The sequence below is a fragment of the Cervus canadensis genome, chromosome 14 (assembly GCF_019320065.1).
Source record: "Cervus canadensis isolate Bull #8, Minnesota chromosome 14, ASM1932006v1, whole genome shotgun sequence".
Lineage (NCBI taxonomy): Eukaryota > Metazoa > Chordata > Mammalia > Artiodactyla > Cervidae > Cervus > Cervus canadensis.
In genome coordinates this window covers 41,635,563-41,649,360 of record NC_057399.1, presented here as the reverse complement: position 1 = coordinate 41,649,360, position 13,798 = coordinate 41,635,563, and the positions used below count along the sequence as shown (strand labels likewise).

Genomic DNA, 13,798 nt, shown 5'->3' with positions numbered 1-13,798 from the left:
CCTTTCTACCTCTTGGTTCTTGTGAACTTTTCTATTAGGCATCAGGATTATTCTTACCCACAAACAGAAGAAAATGTCAAAATTTACAAATCAATTGAATGTCCCTTGGTTTTCTCTATGGTGACCTGGAGAAGGGCTGACAATTATAATGATTATTTTATTGGTCCTAATTAGAAATATACTGGTCATGAGGATGGTTGTGACAGAATTTATGGACCACTTTGCTTTGGAGTTGTTTTTGAACTTAGCACCAGAGTCTGGTCTTGAGTGCTAAACCTCTAAATTTTAGAATGACTATGGCATAAACAGGGCAGCAAGGATATAGCTTCTGCCAGATATACTCAGAGACAGACACTTCTTTGAGAGCTGTTTGTCATGTAGAAGTCTACTTTTGTGTATGATAATTTGAAGACATGAGAAATAACAATCTCAAGTGATCTTTTACCTCATTAGGTAATTTCTATCTTTGTTTCTTTGTCAGGAAAAAAAAGAGCACATTGGATGTTCAAGTACAGTGGGAAATTTGCAAAAGCAGAGTTATAGCTTTATGATAACAAGGAACAAAAGTTCAGGTTCAAATTTAAGTATAGTTGACATTTGAACTTGTTTGAAGCCCTTACTTTGGGTCTATCTGCAGAGGACATCTGAAATTCCTTTGGCTTCTGATCTATGGCAAGTGAACAAGAATGGATGACAAAGGGATATAAAGATAGAGCTCAAACAAGTTGTTGTTAATTCTTTCTTTCACCTAAGAGGACTAATGAAAAGCTTAAATTACTAAATTCAGACTAGACCATTGTCGCTACTTGCCAAGCAGTACATGCTTGTGCGTCTGTCTAATCCATATTTGAAAGCCACAAACAGAAGCACATAATTTGGCAAAACACCAAAAACATGCCTCGGCACACTTCTAGAGAGTCTTCCAAATGACTTATTGATTCAAAAATTTTAGAGTGTGTCTGTGTGTGTGTGCATGCAAGTGCACATATATTCATATTGCTCAGAGATGCTTCAAGTAAGTTCTGTCAGCAAATCGTGTGTATTATACTTGTTTCAGGAGCAGGGTGGGGGTGGGTTGAGGACTTTCTTTCAAAATTCTGAATTATAGAAAGCAAAAAATAAAGCTGATTATTGGGCAGTTACTTTCTCTTTTACTTTCAGGATGAGTGCAGACTTATTACTCAAAAATGTTTCCCAAAGCACAACATATAAAGCAGTTTATCCTTAAGGAAAGTTAAAATATCCAGTTTGTTTTTAAAATGTGTTTTGAGGTTTTGTTTTTTACAGATGGGTCACAAAAAGTAACTCATTATAAGAAAAAAAATCTTCCTAGCACCATGAATAAATTTCTTACATTGATAAATTATTCTTTTACCAAAGTCTTGTTCCTTTGCCAGAGTTCTGCTTGATGTAGAAAGGATCCACTTTTTAAAAGCATATAATCTGAATTTAATCCAGAATACTTGAAGATATTTAGAAAGTAACTACATGAAGTTATATTAACAAGATAGATGTGGAAGACAAATGGTCCATAAGAAATTTCTGGTGTGGTCTACTTCCCCTTGCATGAATATTATTTTTTAAAGTCAAGGGCTTTTATGTGTAGCATTTTATTTAAATATTGCAGCTTCTCTTAGACATTATTATTCCTTATTTGTTGTTGTTTAGTCACTAAGTTGTGTCTGACTCTTTGTGACCCTATGGACTGTAGGCCTCCAGGCTTTTATGTTCATGGGATTCTCCAGGGAAGAATATGGAGTGGGTAGCTATTTCCTTCTCCAGAGGACCTTCCCGACCCAGGGATAGAACCCACATCTCCTGTCTCCTGCGTTGGCAGGCAGATTCTTTACCATGGGCCACCTGGGAAGCCCATTCCTCATTTAAGGAAGAGGAAATCAGAGCTCAAAGAGTCTAAAATAAGCTGCCCAAAGTCACAGAGCAAGGAGGTAGCAAAGGCGGGATTGCTCTGAAGCCTGCCTGACTCCACAAATTATGCCCTGGACACTCTACCCCTCAGCCTTCTCAGATCCATCCCTTTGAATTGCAGGCCATCCTGCTGTGAAGGTAATTGCACGTGGAGTATTTTAATGTATTTCCTTATTCACTTTTGTCTTTTATTTACAGTATCTCATTTAATATTTATCTCAGTTGGACGAGATAGATACTGTCCCCATTTTACAACCGAGAACCATGAAATCCTCACCCAACAGGTAGTCAAGAGCTGAGCTTACGTATGGGATCCTTCCTCAACTGTTTTTTCTGTTGCATTTTAAATGGTTCAAATCCAGAGAAAATCAATGCTGGGCTCTATGTCTCATACTCAAAAGTTTAGCATGGTAAACCTACAACTTTGGGGCTTAATTAAAAAACCAAAACAAAGAAACAAAAAATGAACCCACAGTACCTGACCATGTCATTCTTTGTAAGTACCTTCTCACATTACAGGTGCAAATTGGTAATTGGCTGAGCTTTGTATGTGTTCAAACACATTTTGGTTATGAGTGAGTTCCTTTTTTTTCCTTCCTGGTTTCAAGGAAGTTTGTGGTATTCTGGTAAGGGTTTGACCCTAACAACTTTTAGTCTTTTAGTTTCATTAGGCACAATAGGATTAGATAGATTAAGGTGACTGAATTCACACAAATGTAAAAAACAAAAAAATGGGGAGGGGAGATGGGGAAAAGAGTTAGTTGGGGAGAGGAGTTAGTTGTCACTGTTTTATTTATCTACTTGCAACACCATTTGAAAAATGTCCCAGGAAGGTAGGGTCCTTCCTGCAGGCTTCATTTTGTTATCAGTTTCTTAGTGTCCAAGGAAGGAAAGCATCATACTCATGACCTTTCAGATAAGTATTTGTGATGAGAAAATTAAAAGGCTAAAGTCTTAAGCTCCAGCGTGTAATGGGGTTTTCACTTACATACATGTTCATTATCCCTCAAGGTAATGTTGGTGGTTGGGTTGACTTGAGAATCTTTCTGGCCTGGCAGGATTCCGCTGCCATGGCGCCATGCACTTTGTTCTCACTATTTACTGCAGCTGCATTTATATCCCTTTATTAATTCTCTTACTCTGACTTTGAGATTGACAATTACCAAGACCCCCAAACTTGTGAATTCAATTGTGTTCCTTTAGAGGAGGTGAACGTTGATTGATAAAGAAGAAGCTGACATGAGATCACAAGAAAGGTGATGAAGTCTGGACCACTCATTTAAATATGTGACACAGATGGAGAATTTGCAGACCTGAGTGCATGCTGGGAGGCAGTCTTGGCCCAATCCATGTAAACTCTCATCACAGGTTACCATCTGCCATCTACCATGCTGAACCAAGGTCCATTGGATAGACTGAGGAAGGGACAAGCTAAGAACTTTTAGCCATTGGTTCATCCACTGGATTTTATCATGTTAGTGGTCTAGGACAGTTAATTTGACTTTTTCTTGAAACAAATCAACTAAAAACCTCTCTTTCATTGGTTGCCTAAACAATGTTTCCAAAAGTTAACTAACTGCCTAAGTTCAGTTGATTTGATTTTCTCAAGAAATCAGTTAATTTCACTAAAAAACACACATAACTCTGCCACCTCTTGTGTGGAGCTTAAACAGTGTTTTCAAAAGATGATTATCCTTCAATCAGAATGGAGGAGGTCCATTTTTTATTTTAACTAAAAGATACTGCTTGCTCCCTCTTTTTGGTGAATTTTAGCCTATTTAGACTTAATTCTTATGCCTCATATTGAACATTTGTTCTCGAGAAATGTGATCCCAGGAATGCTGCTGATGTGCTGTGTTCAGACGGCGCTGTGCTTTAGGTTTCTCTTCCAATCTAAGATTTCAGAAGAGTCAGTAACTGCAAATAATCTAAAAGGGGAAGAGTGAAGAATGCTTCTAACTTTCCTTTGAAATGAATAGCTCTGCTAGAGCAGCAGCTATTAGAAAAACAAAAACAACAAAGAAAAGCTGCCCAGCTCAGCACACAGAGGTAAATTTACTTACATCAGACTGAAAAATGAGGGCTGGGCTTTGAAAAGACATCCCTTCTGACTAGAGGAAAGCTTGTAATTTTGGCATGGCTGCAGCCCTCCTAAGCCCCTGAGAAATTCTGAAAAACATTACAGAAGACTGTTCTTAATATTAATGGATGTCTTCCTGTGTGTGTGTGTGTATGTGTGTCTGTGTATGCACAGGGGAGAAAAATGCCAGCCAGGGATGGGAGAGAGAATGAGAGAGAAGGATTAGGTAGAATGAAGAACTACCAGTGAAAGTGTCTCATTTCGGAAAAACCTTTTGCATCTGTCGTTTTCAACTCTTCATCCAGTAGAGTATCTCAAGATGATTTTCAGAAGAACCCCAGCCATTTAGGCACTTCAGGTTATTAGCCTTGTGATACTGTGGCCCTCTTAACAAACTCTTCCTAAAATACTTTGTAGATAACATGGCTCACTGATATAATCTCGAATCACGGTCTTATCAGTTACATGACATCAGAGGTGAAAAAAAGACTGTTTCCCCGTGTCTAGTTGTGGTGAGTGTCACATCGTGTTGTACGGTGGCGAACAGTTTCAGGGGCACCAAGGGCCTGCAGCTCTGTCTCTTGGGAGGGGACTTTTCCTTTGCAGCTTGGCTTCAGGAAACCTGAACATTTGTGTTTTCAAGACCACATACCATTGGGAAGGAAGTAGGGGCGGAGATGCGTGCTGAGATTAAGTGGCTACGAGAATCCCTATGCTGAGCAGGATCTGGGAACCGCTGGGGTTTCGGTAGCCCTCTTTCTGGCATGCCTTTAGAATTTGCAAAGTTCTGCAGACAACAAACCCTGATTCTTGCTAAGGATACTTTTTGCAGAATCATGTGTTGACTTTTCAGGCCCGGCCAGACAGACTTCTGACAGCTTGCCATGGCTGTATATTGTGTATGCGTGTTTGTCTCAGGAGACAGACGGGTATCTGCTGCCTTAGAGTCCACTGTCATACTTTGGGCTACGTAACTGTTACCTATCATGGTAAAGGAATTTAATAATTGTGGGAAACAGTTGTTCAAAAGCAACTTGGAGATTATTTTCAGGAAGGAGGTGTTAACTCCTCCTAGCCCTGAGTCAATCTCTCCATTTTGGGCACTGGCCCATGTTACCTTTAAGGACGCTGGTCTTTTCTGGCTCAACATGTGGACAGTTGTGCAGATAATAAACAGAGAGCCAAACTTCTTTTCAGGATTGACAACATGGGGAAAAGAACAGAAAATGCACCCATTTAAAAACAGTACCTTGATTTGGTTTAGAGTTTAAAACTGGAAACGTGTTTTCCCAGACGTGTAGCAAATAGTTCTGTAGCATCGCTGCCTAGTTAATAAGTGATCTCCCTGGCCTGTTCTGGCCAGGCATGTTTTCCTAACTTAGGACTGACACTCTTCTTATAATCTTAATTCATTTTTAGTCTAGGCTGACTAAATCTTCTGATTTGGCAGAGTAGAGTGTTCGGATTGCCGTTGTTATGTTTGCTCTGGATTTATATCTTAAGTTGAGGTTAAGTAACACATTTACATAAATCAACTCAGCACTAGATTCTGATACAGAATTGTTTTACTGAGAGAAAAAATGAATTGTATTGCTTCCTAAGATTTGCTTTCATTTTGTATTAAACCTCAAAGGATTTATCAATTTAACATGTTCTGTGTTAAAATGAACTCTTCTGTGGGTTTTGCTTCTTATAAAAGAAAATGAAAAGAAGTTAATTTGCCAGAGCCAGTTATATAGCTTTTGCTACAATGGGGTGACTTTTCTAGAGGTAGAATGTAAAATATAGTAAGCTGATATCATTTAGCAAAAATATCAATATGCTTTTAAGGAAGGATTCGTGTTTTCTTATAGGCAGCCCAAGGACTCCAAAAAATTTTAAAAGTTCTTTCAGTAATAAAGATACTACAGAAAGGTAAAGAGGTTTTAAATTTATGGTTGCCAGTATTTAATGGGAGTACTTTTTATTGTGATTCATGCAAATGTCTTTCCAGAATTTTATTTCTTTTAAAATAATGGCAAAGAATATGTCATGGCTGTATTGGATGGGTCATCTATTAATTCATACTCTATTTAAAACAGTTTTTCCTTTTGTTAAAATATACTTGTATACATTTCTAAATCATAATGAAAACATTCAGAATTTGGGGATAAGATATTTTAAAAGATATCTTATTGTTGCAAATGCCAGAAATGTATAGAATGAGCAAGAGATTGCTGGTTATTTTAAGTTTATTGAAAAACTACACTGAAAGCTTGCTACTTTCAATACTATGAAATATTAGCAAAACACTACTGACTGTGAAATAATGTTAAGTGTCTGACTTTAAATTTTAATATTTTTATGACTACTGAACAGAATTTGCCTAATTTTAACAATGATAGTTTTATGCATTCATAAAACTAGGAAATGCTAAGTAACTTCATGACAGGTTTTTATTTTCATCTTGAATATATTTTCTTCCTAGACTTTTATTAGCATTGCTAAACTATCCTTCTGTACCTAGGGGAGATATTCTGTCTCCTGGTTTCTTGCAAGTGTATCTAAGATGGCCCAAGTGAAAGGGGTCACATTAATTTTGAACAGCATAGTTTTGGGGTGGGGTGGCTTTGTATTGTGTTTTGCTTTGTTTAAAGAAATTATTACTGACTCCTTAAGTGTTCTTCTTGAGGTTCCATATTCCCTGACTTTATCTCATTTTGCACCATTTAACATTAGTGTGGCTGTCTGGCCAACCACTCATCCTTTTTCATCTGTTCACTTGAGAAGATAGGATCCATATTTCCAGTCTCTGCAAGGTGGAAGCATGTGTTTTGTCCAGCTGAGTCTCTTGGTCTGGTTTTTTTTCCTGGTCCTAATACATGTTTATTCCTACATGTGACAAATCTGCAGTCATGTTTTCTTTCTGAGTTATAATGACTCAGATGTCATAATTAATTTGATGAGCAGGTGGGGGTTATTAGCCTTGTGCTTCACTTGCTAATAGCTGCACAGTTTTTCTAAAGTACTCTTTCAACTAAGGAGGCATTTCTTCACATAGAATAAACAGTACAGCACAAAAGCCTCAGTTAGATAACTATCCGTGGGCTTGAAAAGCTGCCAAGCAGATGTTGTTATTGGAGCTGGCCCAGGCGAGATTGGGCAAGGCAGATGCTCGCGGGGAGGGGTGGGGGGAGGAGAAGGGGGAGGAGATGTAAGAGAGCAGAGGTTGTGGGGTGGGGGGAAAGGGAGGTTCTACAGGACTCTTGCTTGCTTTGCAGGGGTTGGGCCAGATTTTGTTGGGGTGGGAGTCATCTTCTCATGAGCCACCTCCATGGTGATGGCCTCCTGTTGGCCTCTTGAAATGTACATAAATGAGGATGGGGTGGGGTTGGAGGGGACCCTCTGTAAATATCCACATGGGAATGAATCCTTGTGTTCATCCAGAGGGCTGAGACTTCTGGTTTGCATTAGGGCGGCTGTGTGCAATTTTTGAAGGGCCTACGGAGACTCTGCTTCATACCTACCCACATATGTAATGGACATGACGGCCCTGACATTTACCAGAACTCATAGGTTCTGCTTTATTGCTATAAATTAGGTTGTGCAAATTTAAGACAAAATACTGTTTTGTTTCCTGTCACCTCACCATATAATTTTTTTTTTCTGAGCCTTCCCCACTCTTATTAAAATATTGTGAAGTAGCAGCATACTTTTAAAAATTAAAATTAATCTTGGAATGTGTCAGATTTGTATGAGGTAAACATGTGGCAGGTTTAATCTAAGCTGATCTTGTTTCTGTCTGCTGTCTTTTTTTCTTTCTTTCTTCCTTTTTTTTTTTTGGTGATCTAAGGCTTTTTAAAACTCATCTCTCACTCCCCTTCACTAGATTAAATTCTGTAATCTCATTTTTCTTTGAGCTGATCTCAAGCCAGTGGTCTGGGGATTTTATAGCCAAGGGATAATTTTTGATAATGGGCTATTAAAACACTTGCAGCTCCTATCCTGTCTTTCAAATTAGTGTGTGCACAGATTGTCTTTCTGGGGAAAAAGTCTTTCCCTTGGCAATAAGCAACTGATTATATGCTACAACCAGCCTAAAAGCTTCCTGTAATGCTTATACCAAAAACATAGGTGAATAATAAATGATAAATAACAAGGGTGATTGTACAGTGGGAACAGCAACTCTGCCCAGGATTTTTGCTTTATCCTTGGAGAAAAAGCCCTGTTTTCCCTATTCAGACAGATTTAGTGTGTTCTGACAACAGGGTCATCTAACAGTTTCCTTAACGATGGAAGTACAGTGGCTTGAGACAGCTGTGTAAGGTCACGTAACTTTCATTGTTGTTTATAGTGTGCTTATTAATAGGTTAAAATGAATAACTCCCTGGACAGAGGTCAGGTAGCACCTGTATAAATAATGAATTTGCCCTTCCAAAATATGTAATGTAAAATTAATATACATAACTTACTACTTTTTAAAAAAAATTCAGTTCAGCTTCCTTTCCTTTCTTTAGTTTTCTGAAGTATGATTAAAGTAAAAATTAATGAGTCCCGAGAAGGCAAACAAAGCTGTTCCCCAATACCCTGTTTCAGTAGGACTGAGATTTTGTTAGCGTACAGTTAAAGCCAGTAGCCTCTCTCATTAAAAATGGTACCTGATTCTACGTTGCAGTCACTTGTCACAAGGAAAATATTTTGGACATGCAGGCATACGGAACATAAAGTGATGTAAAGCCACCAGTTGTGAAACTGATGTGATGTGTGTTGTGCTGAGAGTTGGCATGAATGCTTTTCTTTTTCATATGTAGAGTTAGGGTTCAGATGTGTCTATATGTGAAATGCATAGCTGCATTGTGTGCAGATAATAAGAACACATATGTCACAACACCATTTTTTATGCCTGTATGCTTCATTGCTCAATAGCCTGATAGATGCATATGGCTGAATTCATTCATTCTGTTGATTGCTCATACTTTTGGAAATGATGTTGTGATTTGGCAAACTGGATCTTGGTTGGGGAGCAATACTGAAAGCAGAGAAGTAGCACACTTTTGATTCTGAACCTTGTACTTAAGAATTCTAAAACTTCTTCAAATGTTTCTAATCTAGTAAAGGGTTTCTCTGTATCCAGGCCTGCAACTGTATAAAACTGAAATCCATTAGCTGGTAAAGTGGATGTTAATTCTCTCTTATCTAGTAAATGGTGGTGCTGTACCCAGGCCTTCGATTGTGTAAAACTGAATCCAGAGCAGACATTATCAGTGCCTCTTTCATTGTTCTAATTATGCAAATAAGAAGTTCAAGGAACCTTTGTTAAGTTCAGTGAACATACTGTATGCCTAGCAATATGCTAGTGTGCTAAATATTGGGGAACTATAAAGACCAATAATGTGTTGATCCTTGTTCTCAGGGAGTTTATAATCTGATCTAGTAATGGAAATAGAAACATAAAACTAACCACCTAAATTGTATGAAACAGATGGTAGACAGTGGCATACAGATAGATTAAAAGTACTGTTGGCGTGGAGAGAAGGGAGTTAGTAATTTGTGAGAATCCAAAGAAAACTCTTGCAGTAATTCCCTGGTGGTCCAGTGGTTAGGACTCTGCACTTTCCCTGCTGAAGGCCCAGGTTCAATCCCTGGTTAGGGAACTAAGATCCCACAAGCTGCACATGGTGGGGCCAAAAACAATAAAACAAGTAACAGAGAAGGCTCTTGTGACTTCTAGAAGTGAGCTAGAAAGATGAGTAGTTTTCTCAGACAGAAACGTGAGGGGGTGGGGCTCCTAGATGTTGGAATTAGCACAAGGAAAGGTAAGTATTGGGAACAGGTACGGGCACATTGGTGGTTGTGGGTCATGAACAACCAGGGAAGTGGTTAGTAGATTTTAGCTTGTGTAGGAATGGAGGGTCTTTAAGAGGCTGGACTGAGAGTCGGGTTGCTGATGGTTTCAGTTGCCACACTGAATAGGGGGGTACCTCTTCACAAGTCTCTTAGAAGTTATAATTAGATTGTCTTATATATGACAATTTTGATAGTAAAATGAAAGATGTATTGGAGAAGGGAGAAAATGGAGCTGGGAAAGGGATGTTTTAGGCCAGGCTTTAAAATTTTCATGTAAAATATTTGTCTTCTCCCTTTATTTTGTATATTGCATATAAAGATTTAAAGATTTGCATATAAAGATTTAAAACAGAAAATATAGACTGCATATTCAGTAATTTAAACAATTTTTATTGTGCACCTGCTATAAACCAGGCTTATAAGGTTTATATATAAGGCTAATAAGGGCTGTGGATATAATCATGAACAAGACAGATGTGAGCTCTGCCCTCAGGGATCTTGCCTTCCGTTGGGAAAGAATGATCAAGTCAAATCAACAAATTAATAAACAAGTCATTTCAGATTGTGATGAAACAAAGAGAATGTGATGATAGCAGTGTACAGATTAAACTGGAGATGATTATTGGGGAATCTCTGTTAGCTAAGGTCCTGTGGGAAAGCTTTGTTGAGGAAATGGAATAGGAAAGGATGAGAAGTACAGTAGTATCCTAGTACGTTTGATACTAGTTTGTGACCTCCGTTATCAATGTAGCTCTGGTTAAAAGTCCCTTTCTGGCATTGGCACTTCCAGAGATGGTCTCAAGGACAGGTGATGCTTTCATGATTGTTAGAGAGCTCTCTATAAGAAGCATGTCACTGTATTCCTGGATAGACTTGCATTTGCAGAATCCTCATTTAACTTTAGGTGGTCTTCACTGTAAACAAAATATTTAAGAAATATTTTATATGTGAAGAGCCATATGTAGAAGACCTCGGCTGACTTTATAAAACTACATTTTCCTGTTATGTTGTTCATTGCCTCTCGTATTCTAGTATTCTATGCCTCTGAGAAATCCCTTCCAGGCAACAGATTTGTTGGCCTGCCTCTTTTCATCCTATGATGAGAACTGTGTAGTCAATCTTATCGTTGTCTTTTCCTAGTATGACCGACAGCTCAGAGCTCAATATTTGTGTTCATTTGTCTGTTTGTTCCTTTTGGAGTCTGTGATAGCAATTTCTATTTCCTGTCTGCATTTATCTCTTGGATTTTGTGTTTTCATACATGAATTTATGCAGTTTTCTGTTAAGTGTCATGTCATTATTTGTAATAATAATAAAGATTAATCTTCAGGTTTGATGCTTGGGATCTGACTGAGTACAGAACCAGCAGGAATGACCAGATTCTGGAGGTATTGATGAAAGGGAGTGTGATGATAGATGGACTTGAAGGGTAAGGGGGGGAGGAGGAGGAGATGGCTATACCATGGGGAGAAACCTAGGGCAGTTTACAAACACAGGCAATCCAAAAGCAAGAGCAAATCTGAGGAAGGGATAAAGACTTGGATTTTAGTCAAACTGTTGGTCATATGCCCTGCCGAAATGAACTGTCTATTAAAAAGAGTGCTAGAGTAGAGAAGCAGGGTTCTGGTTAGGAATACAGATTTGAGTGTAATTGAAAGCTTGGAAGTAAATGGAGCTATTAAGGGAGGGATTGTTTCTAGAGAAGTTCTGAGGGCTGTGAGTGGACCCCTGAAGGAGGTCTACAGTGAGTGTCTAAGGGAGAGGCGCTCACATCTCCCACCCTCTGCGTGTGTACTCTGTCATCCCACTAAGATGGCATATTTTATCCTCCATCCTTCCTCTGAATAGCTCTTGTTCATCCTTCCAGGCCCATCTGAGACATTGCAATACATTGATCCCCCTTGTCTGAGATGGTGGCTTCTCCTTTGGGCTCTTAACAGTACCTTGGACTTGTCAGTAGTAGGACTTACCACATATTATTAGAATTGCTCAGTTCTTTCTTTTTCTCCCCACTGCCCTGTAAACTCTCTGGGATATCTTGCATGTAGCTGAATGCCTGCTGCATAGCTGACACTCAAATAGACATTTGAGGAGTAAATAAAATAAACTAGAAGAGTCATCCTAAACATGAGAGGAATGCTGTCTCAGAGATGTCAGGGAAGACAGAGGAGTGTCTAAAGAGAAGGACACATAGTCGACATAAGGGTGTTCATGATATGCCTCCTGTCTCAGTCTCCTTGGCTGCCATCGTCAAATACTGTAGACTGGGCGGCTAAACTATTATTCCCACAGTTCTAAAAGCCAAGACGTCTAAGATCAAGGTGTCAGCAAGTTATTTTTCATTCTGATGCCTCTTTTCACGGTTTATAGGTGACTGCCTTCTCATGGTGTCCTCACGTGGCAGAGAGAGAACAAGCAAGATCTCTGGTGTCTCTTTTTATAAGGACACTAATCTTATTGGATCTTATTAGACTTCCCCGTAGCTCAAATGGTGAAGAATCTGCCTGTGAAGCGGGAGACCAGAGTTCGATTCCTGGATTGGGAAGTTCCTCTGGAGAAGGGAATGGCAATCCACTCCAGTATTCTTACCTGGACAATTCCATGGACAGAGAAGCCTGGCAGGCTACAGTCTGAGGGGTCGCAAAGAGGCAGACAGGACTGAGCGACTAATACACACACACATACACCATCTTATTGGATCAAGGTCACAAGGGTGGGGCCTGGACTTCAATATATAAATTGTGGGCATGCACACAAATTTTAAGTCCATAATACGTCTCTCATAGCTGGGTACTATTTGTAGTTTGTACGTAGATAGATAGATAAATAGATATTCCTAGTGGAAAGTATGATATAACATCTAATCCATAGTGGAAAGCATGTACCTTTGCTCTGAATTCTGATCCAAAGGACTTTGCTGGGACAACCCACATATATACCTAGTCACAGTAAATCAGTTCTGATCCAGTAATTTTTATGACTGATCCTGCAGAGTTTCTCATGGTATCCACTATATCTGTCTTTTTATTCACTTGGTGATGACTGAATGTACTTAAGCTGTAGCTTGAAAGGAATTTCATGAGTAGAAGGGTGTTAGGCTCAGGAATTTAGGGAGGGAATTTATGGAGCCTGATTTATTTTAAAATTAGATTAGATGATTATCTGCTTACGTTGCTCTAGGTGTGGCTTTGCCTTAGGTGTGGGGATAGCCCAGATTTCCTTTTAAGTTTCTTACTGGCTTTCACATCCTCTGATTGGAATTTAAAGCTATTTGAAATTCTTGTCTCCTCCATCTCCTAGAAATACTGTCTTGAAAATAAGGCATGGTCAGGAAAGAGTATCTCTATAGAGTTCTGGCAGAAGACATAACAGAATCTTTGAATAATTAATGAAAATATTTGTCTTATTCTATAATGGATAATCCTGAGACACATAAAAACTCATCGCTGATCATTTTTATTTTTCTGAGGAAACCGATAATGTGTCTTTTATTCTCACCTAAATGCTGCTATGTACACAGACATTAGCAGTTCCTTTGGTTTCTCTATTTTGATAATTATTTAACCTCTTGTAGTTACTTTCTTATTCCTAAGAACATTATTATTGGGCATACACTTTTGAGTTTTGAAAAGTCACCTAAGTATAGGAATAACCTTCTCTGTATATAAGAATGGCTATTGACTGGGCAGGTGGAATAAGACCGGGGTGTGTGATGGATCATGTCTCCTAGTATCAGGGAGGGAGGGAAAAAAGCATTTGACTTTTTGTATACAACATCTATCTAGTCTTAGTAGAAAGATTTGTTTTTGGTTTGGTTTTTTTTTTTTTTGGTCAATTTAAAATGGGCATTTCTATATTTCTATAATGTTTGCTGGGAAATTTGTTTCCCTAAGGCCGGAAGTCTGGGCCAGAGGCAAACCCTTTGAAGTGTGTCTCCTTTCTTCCTTTGTACATTAAAATAAATCA

At 38.7% G+C, this 13,798-nt stretch overlaps 1 protein-coding gene and 1 non-coding gene across 10 annotated transcripts in view; both read left to right on the top strand.

The window, feature by feature from the left end:
• Window positions 1-13,798, top strand: part of NFIB (nuclear factor I B) — a 244,228-nt gene that overhangs the window by 36,952 nt on the left and 193,478 nt on the right. The window lies entirely within an intron of this gene.
• Window positions 9,567-9,639, top strand: TRNAE-UUC. The gene has a single exon. It is a non-coding gene; the product is annotated as a tRNA-Glu (tRNA).